Here is a 15,764-nt window from a genome sequence, read left to right as displayed (position 1 = left end):
CTTAAAAAAACTCCAATGGTCATCCATCTATTTCCACACCATAGCTCAATCAGCTCTCTGCCCACTATCATCTCTCCTTTCCCAATACAATCCAGCCTACACACTTGGCTTTTCTAATACCAACCACTCAGAGTGTCTCACCACCCTTTCCTCATGTCCTTCCTCTTGCGTAGAATTCCCGGCCCCTACAAATGCAACATATCTCTACTCTTCCCATTTTCAAAATCCTACTAAAATTAAACCACTTTATGTACAACTCTTCATACTCATTTACTAATCCTATCTGCAGTTCAGCTTAATGTTTGTTTTTTCCCCTAGGTTATGCACTCCTTGAGGTTAGGGGCTATCTACTTACTGTACTGTGCACCCCCCAAGATTTTAGCTCAATGCTATGCAAGAGTAAGCACTCAAATAGTAGTGTTTTTTGGTCAGCACTACATTCCTTTGAGCCAGAAATCTGTGCAACCCATCTTATTTAAAGTTAATCTCATTTTGTACATTTTCTTTTACATGTACACTGTCTCGCTTTAAGGGTGAAGTGCCTAGACACTCCCCCCTCCCCTTCTTTTACATTAGTTTTCGATTTCAACAGAATGGATTAATTCTCCATTTTAAGTATGAATTTATGACAAAGAAGGAAATTGACTACTATAAATTTTAGTGGTATGCAGCCAATCTAGCGTTCTCCTTTACATGAAAACATTTTAAGAGTAAGCCTCCTGATATTATAGACTATAAGCTCCTTGAGGGCAGGGTCCATATTTTACTCAGTCTTAATCTTCCAAGCACATAGTAAAATGGGGATTAACTATGAGCCTCACCTGGGACAACCTGATTACCCTGTATCTCTCTCAGTATTTAGAACAGTGCTCTGCACATAGTAAGCGCTTAACAAATATTATTATTATTATAGGGCAGTGCACTGCACACATTTTTATTGAGGGCTTACTATTAAAAACTTATACAGAAAAAACACCCACAGAGAGGTTTGACAGAAGAGTTAGAATAAATGTGGAGATTCAAATATGCTCAATTTCAAGCACTAACTGGATTCAGAGCACTTGGAACTCAGCACTTGGAATAGTATAATTGAGTTAATAGAAATGATCCTTGCCCTCAAGGAACTTAAACCATTTTTTTCTGACAACTGAAGTAGTACATTTATAACATCAACCAATTAGCATCTTTGCTGCACTACTTGAAAATTCTGTACTTGGGTCAGACTTTGCTAATCAATAACCTGACTTTTTCATTCTTCCTAAGGCAGAGCTGGATTGGGGACACCTTTAGGAAAAGAGATGCAGGGGGGATGGGGAAAAAAATGGCCTGGCTCCTCCAATCATTCTGATGCTCCTTCCTTCTAAACCCCTCTCCCAACACACAATCCCCACCCCTCCTCCCCCCAAACCACCATGCCCAGCCCTTCCCTCACTTCAATCCTGGTCATTCACTAGAGGTTTATTTATAGTGAACAATAAGATGTGGTAAAATTACAGTTAATAGTCTCTACGTCTGTGTGATGTCATAAGGCAACAGAGCTGTATGTCAAAAAACAGTCATTCATCAATGAGATTAGATGGTAATATTAACTGAAAAGAGGAAAAACTTGAAATCCAGGAGGTAATGCAGACATGAAAATATTATTTCTTTGCATCATTTTGTCTTGTATTCTACAATATGTCTATAATATTTTAAAGGGGACCTACAAAGTTTTTAAGGCACTAATTCTCTATGTTTTGATCCCTTCTAACAATTTTATACATGCAGTTTACCCAGAATAAACAAGGATGACTTCCATATCCACTTAGAGAAGCACCATGGAGTAGTGGGTAAAGCAAGGGCCTGGGAGTCAGAAGGTCATGAAGGTCCCGGCTCCACCATTTGTCTGCTGTGTGACCTTGGGCAAGTCACTTCAATTCTCTGTGCTTCAATTACCTCATCTGCAAAATGGGGACTGGGACTGTGAGCCCCATGTGGGACAGGGACTGTGTTCAATCTGATTGGCTTGTGTCTACCCCAGTGCTTAGTACAGTGCCTGGCACATGGTAAGTGCTTAACATACAGCAAAATTATTATAATACCCATAAAAAGATCCTCATTTCCAAGATTTTCATTTCCAACTACCACATTATTTTTAATTGGGGGAAGCTATTCTTTTCCAAAGCTTAAAGTATACAATTTGTCACCTGCAAGATAAAGACACAAACTATAATTTGGTTCATATTATGAAACATACAAGCACCTCCAAGAATCTTTACAGGCAAGTCTGCTTTTAGATGGTTAAGAAGGACCGTAAATCTGGTACTGTTTTAGGGTAAACCCACAGATAAAGGGCTTTAAAATGCATCTGTTGACTATAGTGATGGTTCTTTCTCAACATTAAGGCTTTATTTTTAAGATATACTTTATGCTTCTGCTCCAAAAATTCAGTGGCTTATACCCTTTCCAAGGGTGACGGATATATTACTTTTCAGATTTTGAAGTTGAATTTTTTCAATAATTTTCTAACTAGAAAAATTCACAGGTAAGCACCGTCCAACAAAAGGTATCCCAGGAACATAACAGTGAATTTAGAAATCTATTTTCCTCTTGCAAAAGCACCTTTGTTTTATATAAGGAACTATTCACAAATTGTGATTCATGAATAAAGATACTGGAGAAAAATGCAAATTATTTCACCGTGGTAAACATGTAAAATATCCTGTTATCAAATGTGTCACACCATGCTCAAATGAAGAGGAAGAGAAAATTTACATTGCTACCTCAACCAACTCTATACATACTATTTTAACTAAAGTACAAAAATGTATTTTGGGAACATGTGGATTCTTAGAAAGCAATGATTTGATTAATAGAAGAAGAAATGGTTAATAAAGCCTTGAATTTTGTAAACTTACTTCTGTTATCCATTTATTAACTCTCTCCCTGACTATACTGTAAATTCCTTAAGGGTAAGGCTATTTAAGCTCATTGTGGGCAGGAAATGTGTCTCTGAATTGTTGTACTCTCCCAAGTGCTTAGTACAGTGCTCTGCACACAGTAAGTGCTCAATAAATACTACTGAATGAATGCACTCCCAAATAATGTTGGCATTTGTTAAGCGCTTACTATGTGCAGAGCACTGGTCTAAGCACTGGGGTAGATACAGGGTTATCAGATTGTCCCACGTGGGGCTCACAGTCTTCGTCCCCATTTGACAGATGAGGGAACTGAGGCACTGAGAAGTGAAGTGACTTGCCTACAGTCACACAGCTGACAGATGGCAGAGCCGGAATTCAAACCCATGACCTCTGACTCCCAAGCCGGGGCTCTTTCCACTGAGCGACGGTGCTTCCCTGACAGTTAATGCAGTGCACACAGTAAGGGCTTAGTTCCAAGTGCTCAGTACAGTGCTCTGTAATAAGTACACTGAGAACCTGTGTGGTCTAATGGATAGAGTATAGGTCTGGAGTCAGAAGGACCTGCTTTCTAATCCTACTCTGGTGTTTGTCTGCTGTGGGACCTTGGGCAGTTCACTTTACTCTCTGTCTCAGTTATCTCATCTGTAATAGGGAGATTAATACTGTGAGTCCCACAAGGGACAGGACTGTATCCAACCTGATCTACCCCACAGACTGTGCATAGTAGCCTCTTAACAAATACCATAAAAAAAGAATGCTGTTGATGGTGACCATGAGTGTGAGTGTGACATGCTCTTTCTGCATGATACTCGGAGTGGCTTAGTATGGGTCAGTGGAAACTCCCCCTCTTCCTTATAGGGAATGAAAACAAGGGCTAATGTTTTTAAATGACAGATTCATTAGAATTTACATTTTTAAGCCATTTATAAAAGTAAATGTACAGTGCAAAAACTCCCATTTTTTTTGAATAGTGGATGGGTCTCTTACAGATCTTTTATGAGGGTTACCAATAAATTATTTCTTGGTTTTATAGCTCCTGTCCTGAAGTTGCACTTTGACTAATTCATCTCAAAGCTGCTGTGGGACCTTGGGCAGTTGACTTTACCCTGTGCCTCAGTTACCTCATCTGTAAGAGGGAGATTAATACTGTGAGCTCCACAAGGGACAGGACTGTATCCAACCTGATCTAGCCCACAGTCTGCATGGGGTAAAATTGGGGTAAAATTTAAAATTGTCAGTTTAAAATTAATTCTTAGTCAAATACATGGGGCACTGTAGCAATCCTGCCTGTCCACTCAATAGGTTCCAACAAAGCACAAGGAGCAAGTGAGATTTGGTTCATCAAGACTATTTAGCAGCGTGGCTTGGTGGATAGAGCCGGGGGCTGGGAGTTAGAAGGACCTGGATACTAATCCCAGCTCTGCCAACTGTCTGCTGGGTGACCTCGGGTAAGTCAAGTTTACTTGTTTAAATGCCTGTCCCCCCCCCCCGCCCCCTTCTAGCCTATGAGCCCATTGTGGGCAGGGCTTGTCTCTCTCTGTTGCTGAACTGTACTTTCCAAAGGCTTAGTACAGTGCTGTGCACACAGTAAGTGCTCAATAAGTACAACTGAATGAATGAATTTTTCTGTGCCTGTTACCTCATTTAAAAAAATGGGCATTAAGACCAGGAGCCCCAAGTGGGATATGGACTGTGCCCATGTTGAGTAGGTTGAATAGGGAAGCAGTGTGGTTCAGTGGAAAGAGCCCGGGCTTGGGAGTCAGAGGTCATGGGTTCGAATCCTAGCTCTGCCACTTGTCAGCTGTGTGACTGTGGGCAAGTCACTTAACTTCTCTGTGCCTCAGTTACCTCATCTGTAAAATGGGGATTAACTGCGAGCCTCACGTGGGACAACCTGATTACCCTGTATCTACCCCAGGGTTTAGAACAGTGCTCTGCACATAGTGAGCGCTTAACAAATGCCAACATTATTTGGGAGTGCAAATATGTGCTTAGAACAGTGCTCTGCAAATAGTAAGTGCTTAACAAATACCAACATTATTATCCATCCCAGCGCTTAGTACAGTGCCTGTCATCTTGAGAAGCAGCGTGGCGCAGTGGAAAGAGCACGGGCTTTGGAGTCAGGGCTCATGAGTTTGAATCCCAGCTCTGCCACTTGTCAGCTGTGTGACTGTGGGCAAGTCACTTAACCTCTCTGTGCCTCAGTTCCCTCATCTGTAAAATGGGGATTAAGACTGTGAGCCCCATGTGGGACAACCTGATTCCCCTGTGTTTACCCCAGCGCTTAGAACAGTGCTCTGCACATAGTAAGCGCTTAACAAATACCAACATTAATTATTATTATCTTAAATACCACTAAAAAAAGCCACTGGAGTTTTTTGGGTTTTGGTTTTTTTTTTAAGCAGTACAATGAACACCACCTTCAAATTGTTTGCCGAGGGCAACGTGGATCCTTTTTTTAAAAAATAAAAAGGAGTGGTGCTCCCATATGCAAAATAAATAATACAACGGGCTATGAGGAAGTCCACCCCAAAAGGGTGGTACAGTGTGGCAAAGGGCCTCCATCCCCCTGTGTCTCTAGATGGCACAAGGTGTGGCACATGGTGTGGCACATGGTGTGGCACGCGGTGTGGCAGAGGCCCCGCCTGGCACACGCCACAAGGCTTGGCCCTGCTCGCTTTCCGGATCTGGAGCGGCGGCAAACCAGCCTGGCCCAGGGCCAAGCCAGAGGGCGATCATCGTTGCCAACCGCCGGAGATTGTGGCGGAGGAGTGGCCCGGCGCTGGTGGTTCTCGGTATTTCACGAGGAAGTTTCCGACGTAAAAGAAAAAGGGGCTTGCGCAAGGGCTCTCATTCAAGTCGTTGGAGCCGGGTCCGGGCGGCAGGTGGGTGACCGAGAATAACCCCGGTCGCCCAGTCCGGCCTGGTTTAGGATGCAACTTGCAGAAATCAGGCTGCAGGAACGACGAGCGGCTCCTCTCTTATCATTCATTCGACTGTGAGCCCGTCGCTAGGCAGGGATTGTCTCTCTCTGTGGCCGAACTGTCCGTTCCAAGCGTTTAGTCCAGTGCTCTGCACAGAGTAAGCGCTCAAAAAATACGATTGAACGAACCCATTCAGTCGAGCGCTTACTCTGTGCATGGCACTATGCTAATGTTGGTATTTGCTAAGCGCTGACTCTGTGCCAAGCACTCGTCCAAGCGCTGAGGTGGATACAAAGAAGACAAAGAGAAACAGCGTGGCTCCGTGGAAAGAACCCGGGCTTGGGAGTCAGAGGTCGTGGGTTCTAATCCTGTCAACGCCACCTGTCAGCTGTTTGACCTTGGGCAAGTCACTTAACTTCTCTGTACCTCAGTTACCTCGTCTGTCAAATGGGGATGAAGACTGTGAGCCCCGAGTGGGGCAACCTGATTACCTCGTATCTACCCCAGAGCTTACAACAGTGCTTGGCACATAGTAAGCGTTTAAATACCAACATTAGTATTACTATCCACCCTTAGTATTACTATACTAACGTTGGTATTTGCTAAGCGCTATGTGCCAAGCGCTGGGGTGGATACAAAGAAGACACATAGAAGCAGCGTGGCTCAGTGGAAAGAGGTCGTGGGTTTTAATCCCAACTCCGCCCCCTTGCCAACTGGGTGACTGTGAGCCAGTCACTTCACTTCTCTGCTCCTCAGTTACCTCATCTGGAAAATGAGGGTTACAACTCTGGGCCCCACGTGGGTCAGCCTGATCACCTCGTATCTCCCTCCCCAGCGCTTAGAACAGTGCTTTGCACGTAGTAAGCGCTTAACAAATACCACCATTATACAAGGTAATCAGGCGGTCCCACCTAGGGCTCACAGCCTTCACCCCCATTTTACAGATGAGGTAACTGAGGCACGGAGAAGTGAAGTGACTTACCCGAGGTCACACAGCTGGCGCTTGGAAAGTACAACTGAGCAACAGAGAGAGACAAGCCCTGCCCACTGCGGGCTCACCGTCTAGAAGGGGGGAGGCGGGCATCGAAACAAGTCAACAGGCACCAAGAGCATCAATATAAATAGAATTATAGGCATGTACATATCCGAGCAAGTAGGCAGGCATTAATTGTAAATAAATAAAATTATAGATATGTGCTTCTCTCGACCCCCCACCCCCCATCCGCCGGGCGGGGGAACCCAGGTCACCACTTCCCGCTGCAACAGCCTAAAAACAAGGGCTCCCCACCCCCTCCTCCCCGTCTGCTCACCGCAGAGCTTTCGGCTTAGGATTTGTTGCGATTCAGATCGTTTATCGGTCCCCGCCTCCCCCTTTTACCAGTCCCCGGGCAGCACCGACCCCGGCAAACCCACCCTTAGACGGGCTGGAAATTCGCATCCCAACTGCCCCGGACCTCCTCTCCCCCATTTGAGGGTTTCCCCCTCCCAGGTTCCCAACGCGGAAGAAGTCGCAGGAAAGGAAGGGTGGCTAGTAAAGGGCAGATCTGCTCGCCAAGCGTTCGACTGCATGCCCCAGAGGCAGAGGAGAAGCGAGAACGATCTCCTTTGGGAGTCGTTTTGTGGGGGGGAGCTAGGGAAAGGAAGGATGGGGGTGAGGGTCGCTTTCTCCCCTCCGTCCTCCCACGATGAAGCACGAGGGCTGCAAATCCCAACACACCAGACGGTACTCAAGACTTTTCCCAATCGTTCTGCCCTCCCTCCATCCCTCCCTCCATCCCCTCGGCAGGGGAGGACAGGTCCCTGGCATTAACCTCCCCTTATCCGCGGCCCGGCATCCCTCCCCCAAAACTTCCCCCAACCTTTCGTTTCCTCGCTCTTACCCTATCCTTCTCTTGGACTACGCCCGGCATCCGAATATTCCTGTTTTAGATCACGCCGCCCCCTCTCCCAGGATATTCCAGGCAGTTGGTGGTATTTTAGCTTACACCTGTACTACCGCAATACACATATTCCCATCAGGCATAAAAACCGCGGTCCCCTCCCGGGCAAAATCAACTCAGGGGGTGATAATAACATCCCCCCTCCCGGAGCCCCCACCACCTCCTCCCTCCTTTTCCCCCCCTCTTTTGCCCAATCCCCACTCACGGCGTTTGGCTGCTATCCTCATGCCCTCTGGGCTCACACTCGCCCCTCCACGTTCTCCTCCACCATTCGCTCTTTCCATTTCGACTTCATTCATTCCCCTCGATCGCCCCGCCTCTTGAGTGGCGGGAGGTACCTCCAATCGCAAAACAGTCTCTACCCGCTCGGATTGCTAGTCATTCATTCAGTCGTATTTATTGAGCGCTTCCTGGGTGCGAGCACTGTGCTAAACGCTTAGAAAGTACACTTCAGCAACAGGGACAGTCCCTGCCCACAATGGACTTACAGTCCAGAAGGGGGGAGACAGACATCAAATCAAGTAAATAGGCATCAATATAAATAAATAGAATTATAGATATATAGACATCAAAACAAGTAAACAAGCATCAGTATAAATAGAATTATAGATATATATACACAGCAAAACAGGTAAACAGGCATCAATATAAATAAATGGAATTATAGATATATGCCCGTATACACAAGTGCTGTGGGGTGGGGAGATGGGGATAGAGCAAGGGGGGGAGCTGAGGAAAAGGGAAGCTTAGTCTACTTTCTTTTACTTACTCCGTTAGGTCTTTCTCGCCAAACCACCCTCCTGAATCTGACGACTGAGAGAGAGGGAAAGGATATGCAACAAGGGGTGAATAAGGAGGAAAAAAATAAATGGGACATAAAAAAAGACTTGATTCAAGGGGGGAAGGGGGTGGGAAGGGAGAGAAACAAAGAAATCACAGGAGAGATGGAAGATAGGGAAGTGGAAGGTAAATAGAATCAATCAATAGAGAAGCAGCATGGGCTAATAGAGCACAGGCCTGGGCGTTAGAGGGACCCAGGTTCTAATCCTGATTCCCCCATTTGTCTGCTGTGTGACCTTGGGCAAGTTCTCTATGCTTTCTCTATGCCTCGGTTAACTCAACTGTAAAATGGGGATTGAGACTATGAGCTCCATATGGGACATGGATTGTATCCAACCTGATTACTCTGTATCTACCCCGGTGTTTAAAAGAGTGTCTGGCACCTAGTAAGCACTTAACTAATACTATAAAATAATTAATGGTATTTATTGAGTGTATACTGTGTGCAGAGCATTATGCTAAGAACTTGGGAGAGTACAATAGAATCAGGAGTCATTATCCCTGTCCTCTAGGAGCACACACTGGAAAAAATTATAAACCAAGGAAAATAGACTGAAAAGATGCAGGTGGATATATTAAAAGGAAAAAAGGGTAAATTATATGAATGTATAATGATAAAGACATGTTTGAAGGGCATCCTTTGTGATTAAGGGCAGATTAATCTCCTGGGATTCATTTAATTCAAATTTTATCAGGAGAGATGGAGTAGCATTAGTGAAGGAGGAACTGTACCAGGTGATAGCTAAATTAGAAAGGACAGCTGTGGTAGAGGGCCGGTGAAACTCAGAGAATGATAGATTCCAGGTGTGGGATAGAATTGAGGTGCTTCTATTTGGATCAATTTTGTCACTAAAATCAATCGATCGTATTTACTGGGCACTTACTGTATGCAGGGCACTGTCTGAAGTGTTTGGGACAATGTTGGTAGACAGGTTCCCTGCCCACAACTAAAACTTTTTGCCTGGTAAATTTGCTCCATACCTGTGTGTAGTTTTGAAATCCAGGATTCCCAGTCGTGAATAATTAAACCTACAACATCCACATGAGACAGCCCTTATTGCTGGGCTATTATTCACTTGAGAGACTTAAACTCATAGAAGATTTGTTCAAGGCAGCAGATTAATAATAATAATACTACTAATAATAATAATTAATAATATTAATAATAATAATAATAAGTGCTTACTATGTGCAGAGCACTGTTCTAAGCACTGGAGGAGATACAGGGTCATCAGGTAGTCCCATGTGAGGCTCACAGTCTTAATCCCCATTTTACAGATGAGATTAAAGTGCTAAACGAGGAAGAAGTGTCAAAAGTTTGGAATCCAGCCTTTCAGACAGGCTCACTCAACTTGCTTAATCTTACATCCAGACCATTCAGCTTCCTGCTCTGCTAATTTAATACACTTTTATGAAATGATATCTTTACATTTGTGGGAATTTCAAAATTGGTAATGGCCATTTTGCCATAAGGTGGTACCTAATTGGTGACAACAAACATTTGGGAACCCCAGATTAGGGAACTTTGGGATGCCTCAGGAACCTAGATCCTCAGGACGTCAGAGCCGCCTCGGGAGCCTAGAGCCTCCAGGTGACCGAGCCCCAGGATGCCAGAGCCGGTGATCTAGAACCTCACGAGTCTAGAACCTCAGTGGCCTAGAACCTCGGGAACCTAGAGCCCCCAGAGGCCAGAGCTGCCTTGGGAACCTAGAGCCTCCGGGACCTGGAGCAGGGACCTCAGGCACCCAGGACCAAATGATCTATAACCTCGGTGATCTAGAGCCTCATGAGTCTAGAACCTCGGTGATCTAGAATCTCGGGCACCTAGAGCCCTCAGGCGCCAGAGATGCCACGGAGACCTAGATCCTCGGGGCGACGGAGGCATCTTGGGAGCCTAGAGCCTCTGGGTGACCAAGCCCCAGGATGCCAGAGCCGTCTCGGGAACCCAGAGCCTCGGGGTGCTGGATACCCGGGATGTCAGAGTTGCCTTGGGAACCTAGAGACTCCGGGACCCAGAGAGGGGACCTCAGCACCCAGAACCAAGTGATCTAGAACTTCGGTGACCTAGAACCTCACGAGTCTAGCACTTCAGTGATCTAGAACCTCAGCAGTCTAGCTTTGGGGAGTCGGAGCCATCTCAGGAACCTAGACCCTCGGGGCACCGGAGCCGCCTCGGGAACCTAGAGCCTCGAGGTACCGGAGCCCAGGATGCCGGAGGTGCCTTGGGAACTTAGAGCCTCCACGACCTGCAGCAGGAACCTCAGACACCTAAAGCCTCGGTGATCTAGAACCTCACGAGTCTAGCACCTCGGTGACCTAGAACCTCACTAGTCTAACACCTCGGTGATCTAGAACCTCAAGAACCTAGAGCCCCCAGATGCCAGAGCCGCCTAGGCAACCTAGAACCTTGGGGCACCGGAGCCCCAGGATGCCAGAGCCGCCTCGGGAACCTAGAGCTTTTGGGAGTCAGAGCCATCTCAGGAACCTAGACCCTCGGGGCACTGGAGCCGCCTCAGGAACCTAGAGCCTCAGAGTGCTGGAGTCCCAGGATGCCAGAACCGTCTTCGGAACCTAGAGCCTCCGGGACCTGGAGCGGGGACATCAGACACCCTCCGGCACTCCGAGAACCCCAGTGATCTAGAACCTCACAAGTCTAGAACCTCGGTGACCTAGAACCTCACGAGTCTAGAACCTCGGTGATCTAAAACCTTAGGAACCTAGAGCCCCCAGATGCCAGAGCCATCTCGGGAACCTAGAGCCTCCGGGACCTGGAGCAGGGACCTCAGGCACCCAGAACCAAGTGATCTAGAAGGAGGAAGGGAGATCAGAAAAGAGGCTAACACAATAATCCAGTTGGGATATTATGAGAGCTTGTACCAGCACGATAGCAGTTTGGATGGAGAGGAAAGGGCAGATCTTGGCGATATTGTAAGGGTGAGACCGGCAGGTGTTCGTGACGGATTGGATGTGTGGGGTGAATGAAAGAGCTGAGTCGAGAATGAATCTTACTGGTACAGGTTCTCAAAGTATCCCGGCTGGATTATTGTGTCAGCCTTCTCTCTGATCCCCCTTCCTCCTGTCTCTCCCCGCTCCAGTCTATTCTTCATTCCGCTGCCCGGCTCATCTTCCTGCAGAAACGCTCTGGGCATGTCACTCCCCTTCTTAAAAACCTCCAGTGGTTGCCTATCAACCTCTGCATGAAACAAAAATTCTCACTCTAGGCTTCAAGGCTCTCCATCACCTTGCCCCCTCCTACCTCTCCTCCCTTCTCTCTTTATACTGCCCATCCCGTTCTGCATGAAGCACACTTCTCCCTTTCCAGCTCATCTATTCTTTCTTCAGGCTTTGAAGACCCTAAGGTAGAAAGAGGATCAGCTGAGTTTTTGCAAGGAAGCAAATTTCCCCCTTTTCAACCTCGTATATCCTCCTTTCATGCCCTGAAGACCTTAGGTAGACCAATTCAAACAGGAGACTGTTGGATGGTTCTACCATCCACAGTGATAGGGAAGTCAGGAAGAGGACAGGGCTTGGGAGGGAAGATAAAGAGCTCAGTTTTGGATATGTAGGCTCCGCTCCTCTGCCGCCCACCTACCTCCTCACCGTCCCCCGTTCTCGCCTATCCTGCCATCGACCCTTGGGCCACGTCCTCCTGCTGTCCTGGAATGCCCTCCCTCCTCACCTCCGCCAAACTAATTCTTTTCTCCTCTTCAAAGCCCTAATGAAAGCTCACCTCCTCCAAGAGGCCTTCCCATACTGAGCTTCCCCTTTTCCCTCTGCTCCCTCTGGCCTCTCTGCCCCCCACTTCACCTCCCCTCAGCTAAGCCCCCTTTTCCCCCCCTTTCCCTCTGCTCCTCCCCCTCTCCCTTCCCCTCCCCTCAGCACTGTGCTCATCCGCTAATTTGTATATATTTTTATTACCCTATTTATTTTGTTAATGAGATGTACATCCCCTGGATTCTATTTATTGCTATTTTTTTTGTCTGTCTGTCTCTCCCGATTAGACTGTAAACCCGTAAATGGGCAGAGGTTGTCTCTATCTGTTGCTGAACTGTACATTCCAAGTGCTTAGTACAGTGCTCTGCACATAGTAAACACTCAATAAAAACTATGGAATGAATTAGGTTATGGCATAATGTTCCATTTGCATGTAGGTATACCCACACTTAGAAATGTATGAAAAACTGAAATTCAGTGGAGGAAAATTGAAGTGAGAAATGGGATTCTGTTAGTTGATATAGAAAGGATGATACACGCAGGGTACGTATTGGAAAGAGAAGATGATTTAGGGCAATGCCTGAAGGGGAGAGTGAGAAAAGTACAGTACAAAAGGTGTGTGTGTCTGTGCCCATTCTAAATTGGGAATTAGGGTTACCTTGAGGTGAAGATTCTCCCAGATGTGTACCAGCCATAGGAATGCTACAGAAGGAGAGGAAAAGAGATATTCTGCAGCATCTGACTTAGAGCCCCACTTGGGCAGGGTCTGTATACAATCTGAGTATCTTGTATCTGCTGCCACTGCCCAGCCCACTGTTTGGCACATAGTAAGTACTTTATAAATATCATTAATTATTAGTAATGCCCTCCTAACATTTATATATGAACTTAATTTGCTTTAAGAGGTGGAAAGTGAGATGAGAAAACATCTTTACACTCTTATTGTCTCCACCAAGATCATATTTTATGCTGACAATTCAGACAAAAACCTCATTTTTATGTGAATTACCTGAATAAACTGATTCACCATAATATTAACTTTGGCCAAGGAGAACTGACATAGAATTACAGGTTTGTTTTAAAGTTTTATTTAAAAATTAAAATGTACTTCAGCTCCAGTAATGTGAAATGAAAATTCTGAATCTTCAAAGTCCAGGGAACTAAGAGTAAAAACTGCTAGGACAAATTGGAAAGCATTCCTTGTAAGTATGCATGCTTTATGAGAACTTTCATTATATTACACTGGGCAATTGGCCTCTATTTTCACACTTGTTTCTTGTTTCTTGTACTTGTTTCCCCTGGAGCTGCCCAGAGTAGGAAGGGAGGCTTCTGTGTGATTACATTGTGTGCTCCAGAGGGTAACTGTTTATTCTGTCCTAGAACAAATTGAAGAAATACCAGAAATACATCCAAGGCATCGATGGAGTCCAGCAGCACAATGGCCTGGAGAAGCAGTTGCAACATACTATTCTTAGGAAAAAGGTCTTTTATTTTGAATAAATGGTGTTCCAATGGGATGGAATCTTCGATTAGGAAATTTGCCAGGTCAATAAACACTGCTTCTTTATGGTTGGTTTGAATTAAGGGAGCAGAACAAAGGAAATGCCCTGTCAGCTGCAGTATAACCTGCTGAAGGAATTATAAAGGACAGCCCGAATATAATCGAGATTGCCTTGAAGGAAAAGATCAAAGGATGCAAAAGTAATCAAGGGCAAGATGAATTAGACACTCCTTAAGTATAATCAGGGTGGCTGTTTGCTAGCAAGAGTTGGTTCCACCTATCTCCAAGAAGTTCCCCAAGCCAGGAAGACATGAGGAGCTTTAGATGTGGGAGAGGGATAGGTAGAAACCAACAACCTTCAACCACCCTGGCAATGCCAGCCTTATTTGGCCTAGAAACACTACCCAGAACCCAGTCCCTGCCCAGTACGCCATCCCCTCCCTGTCACCACCTCAGCCCAAGCTTCACCACTTCCTGAGCTCAGCCCCAGGCTGGAACTCAGTCTCACCACTAAATCATTGGGCTAAATTCCAACAGGACTCAGGTTCCACCCATGGCTTCTTCCAGGACTCTGACCTGGATCCACCTTGACTCCAAGACTATGTGGACTCACATTTGGGTCCCTAGCTCTTCCCACTCTCCCTGGGCAAATGAGGATTTTGGCAGAAGCTTGTAGTTCAGTTCAGAAAGCCAGTTGAACTGCCCTTCCCAGAGTCTGCATATAAAGAAAATGACCTGTTGCTGGCTAGGCAGGTAATGGCTGTGTCTCCTTGGACAGGTTCATTGTTTGAAAAGCATTTTTCCACAGATTCATTCATTCATTCAATCATATTGATTGAACGCTTACTTTGTGTAGAGAACTGTACTAAGAGCTTGGAAAGTAAAATTCGGCAACAGAGACAATCTATTCAAAAACAGCTTCACAGTCTAGAAGGGGGGAGATAGACAACAAAACAAAACAAGTAGACAGGCATCAATAGCTTGGAAATAAAAAATAGAATTATAGATATACACATCATTAATAACATAAATAGAATAATAAATCTGCACATATATACACAAGTGCTGTGGGGCAGGGAAGGGGGTAGAGCAGAAGGAGGGAGTCAGGAGGAGAGGGAGGGAATTTTTTCCCACAGATATTTCTGATTTTTTCCAGAACCACAAAGGCAGAGCCTAATGATAAGCAATAAGTAGATTGGAGCTTTAAAGCACCAGTCCATCACAGGAATCCACCCCAATGACTGGTGACAACTACATTTCTATGCCCCCGTCCCCCTCCCCATTCCACTCTGCCCATGACAGCAGGGTAAGGGGACTTCGGAGCACAGTGAGTGGATGTCACTTGGGATTAGAGAAGCAAATTGGCCTAGTGAAAAGAGCATGAGCCTGGGAAAGTGGAGACTTGGGTTCTAAACCTGGCTCTGCTATTTACCTACTGTATAAGCTTGGACAAGACAAACTCATTCAACTGTAATCAGGTCCTCTAGACTGTAAGCTCTTTGCGGGCAGGGAATGTGTCTCTAATATTGCTACATTGTACTCTCCCAAGCACTTGGTACAGTGCTCTGCACCCAGTAAATCCTCAAATAAATGCGACTGACTGGCTGAAACTCAAATTTTCTTGCCCACAACGATTGAGAGATTGAAACTCAAATGTTCTGTGCCACAGTTTCCTTATCTGTAAAAAGGGGGTGAAATTCTTTTCTCATTCTTTCTTGGACACTGAGCACCACTTGTGGTTTAGACTGTTTCTCACCTGATTACTTATATCTACCCTAGTGCTTTGTACAGTGTTTGGTACATAGTAAGCACTTATCAAACATTATTATTGTTAGTGTTTTTATTATTATTATTGTTGTTGAGGTGATGGGCGGTTTCATGCCTAAACAGAAAAACAGAGTTCAGGCACCCTTGAATCTATTTAGAGCTACCAGGATTTGAGAAT

The 15,764-nt window shown here is 45.6% G+C and overlaps 1 protein-coding gene across 4 annotated transcripts in view; it reads right to left on the bottom strand.

Annotated features, from left to right (window-relative positions):
- The window catches only part of SLCO4A1 (solute carrier organic anion transporter family member 4A1), a 50,100-nt gene extending 42,010 nt beyond the window's left edge, over positions 1–8,090 (bottom strand). For 3 of the 4 annotated variants that reach the window (XM_029070694.2, XM_007655782.3, XM_007655783.4), the window contains exon 1: positions 7,705–7,883. The gene's annotated coding sequence lies outside the window, so the exon portion shown is untranslated. Of the gene's footprint in view, positions 1–7,704; positions 7,884–7,969 lie in introns of those variants that run through there. The other variant, XM_016225336.3, reaches the window with a different exon arrangement.
- Between the last annotated feature and the right edge of the window lie 7,674 nt (positions 8,091–15,764).

Source organism: Ornithorhynchus anatinus, chromosome 8, assembly GCF_004115215.2.
Source record: "Ornithorhynchus anatinus isolate Pmale09 chromosome 8, mOrnAna1.pri.v4, whole genome shotgun sequence".
NCBI classification, from domain to species: Eukaryota; Metazoa; Chordata; class Mammalia; order Monotremata; family Ornithorhynchidae; genus Ornithorhynchus; species Ornithorhynchus anatinus.
Note: the sequence above shows the minus strand (reverse complement) of the source record. Positions and strands in the feature narration are given on the sequence as shown.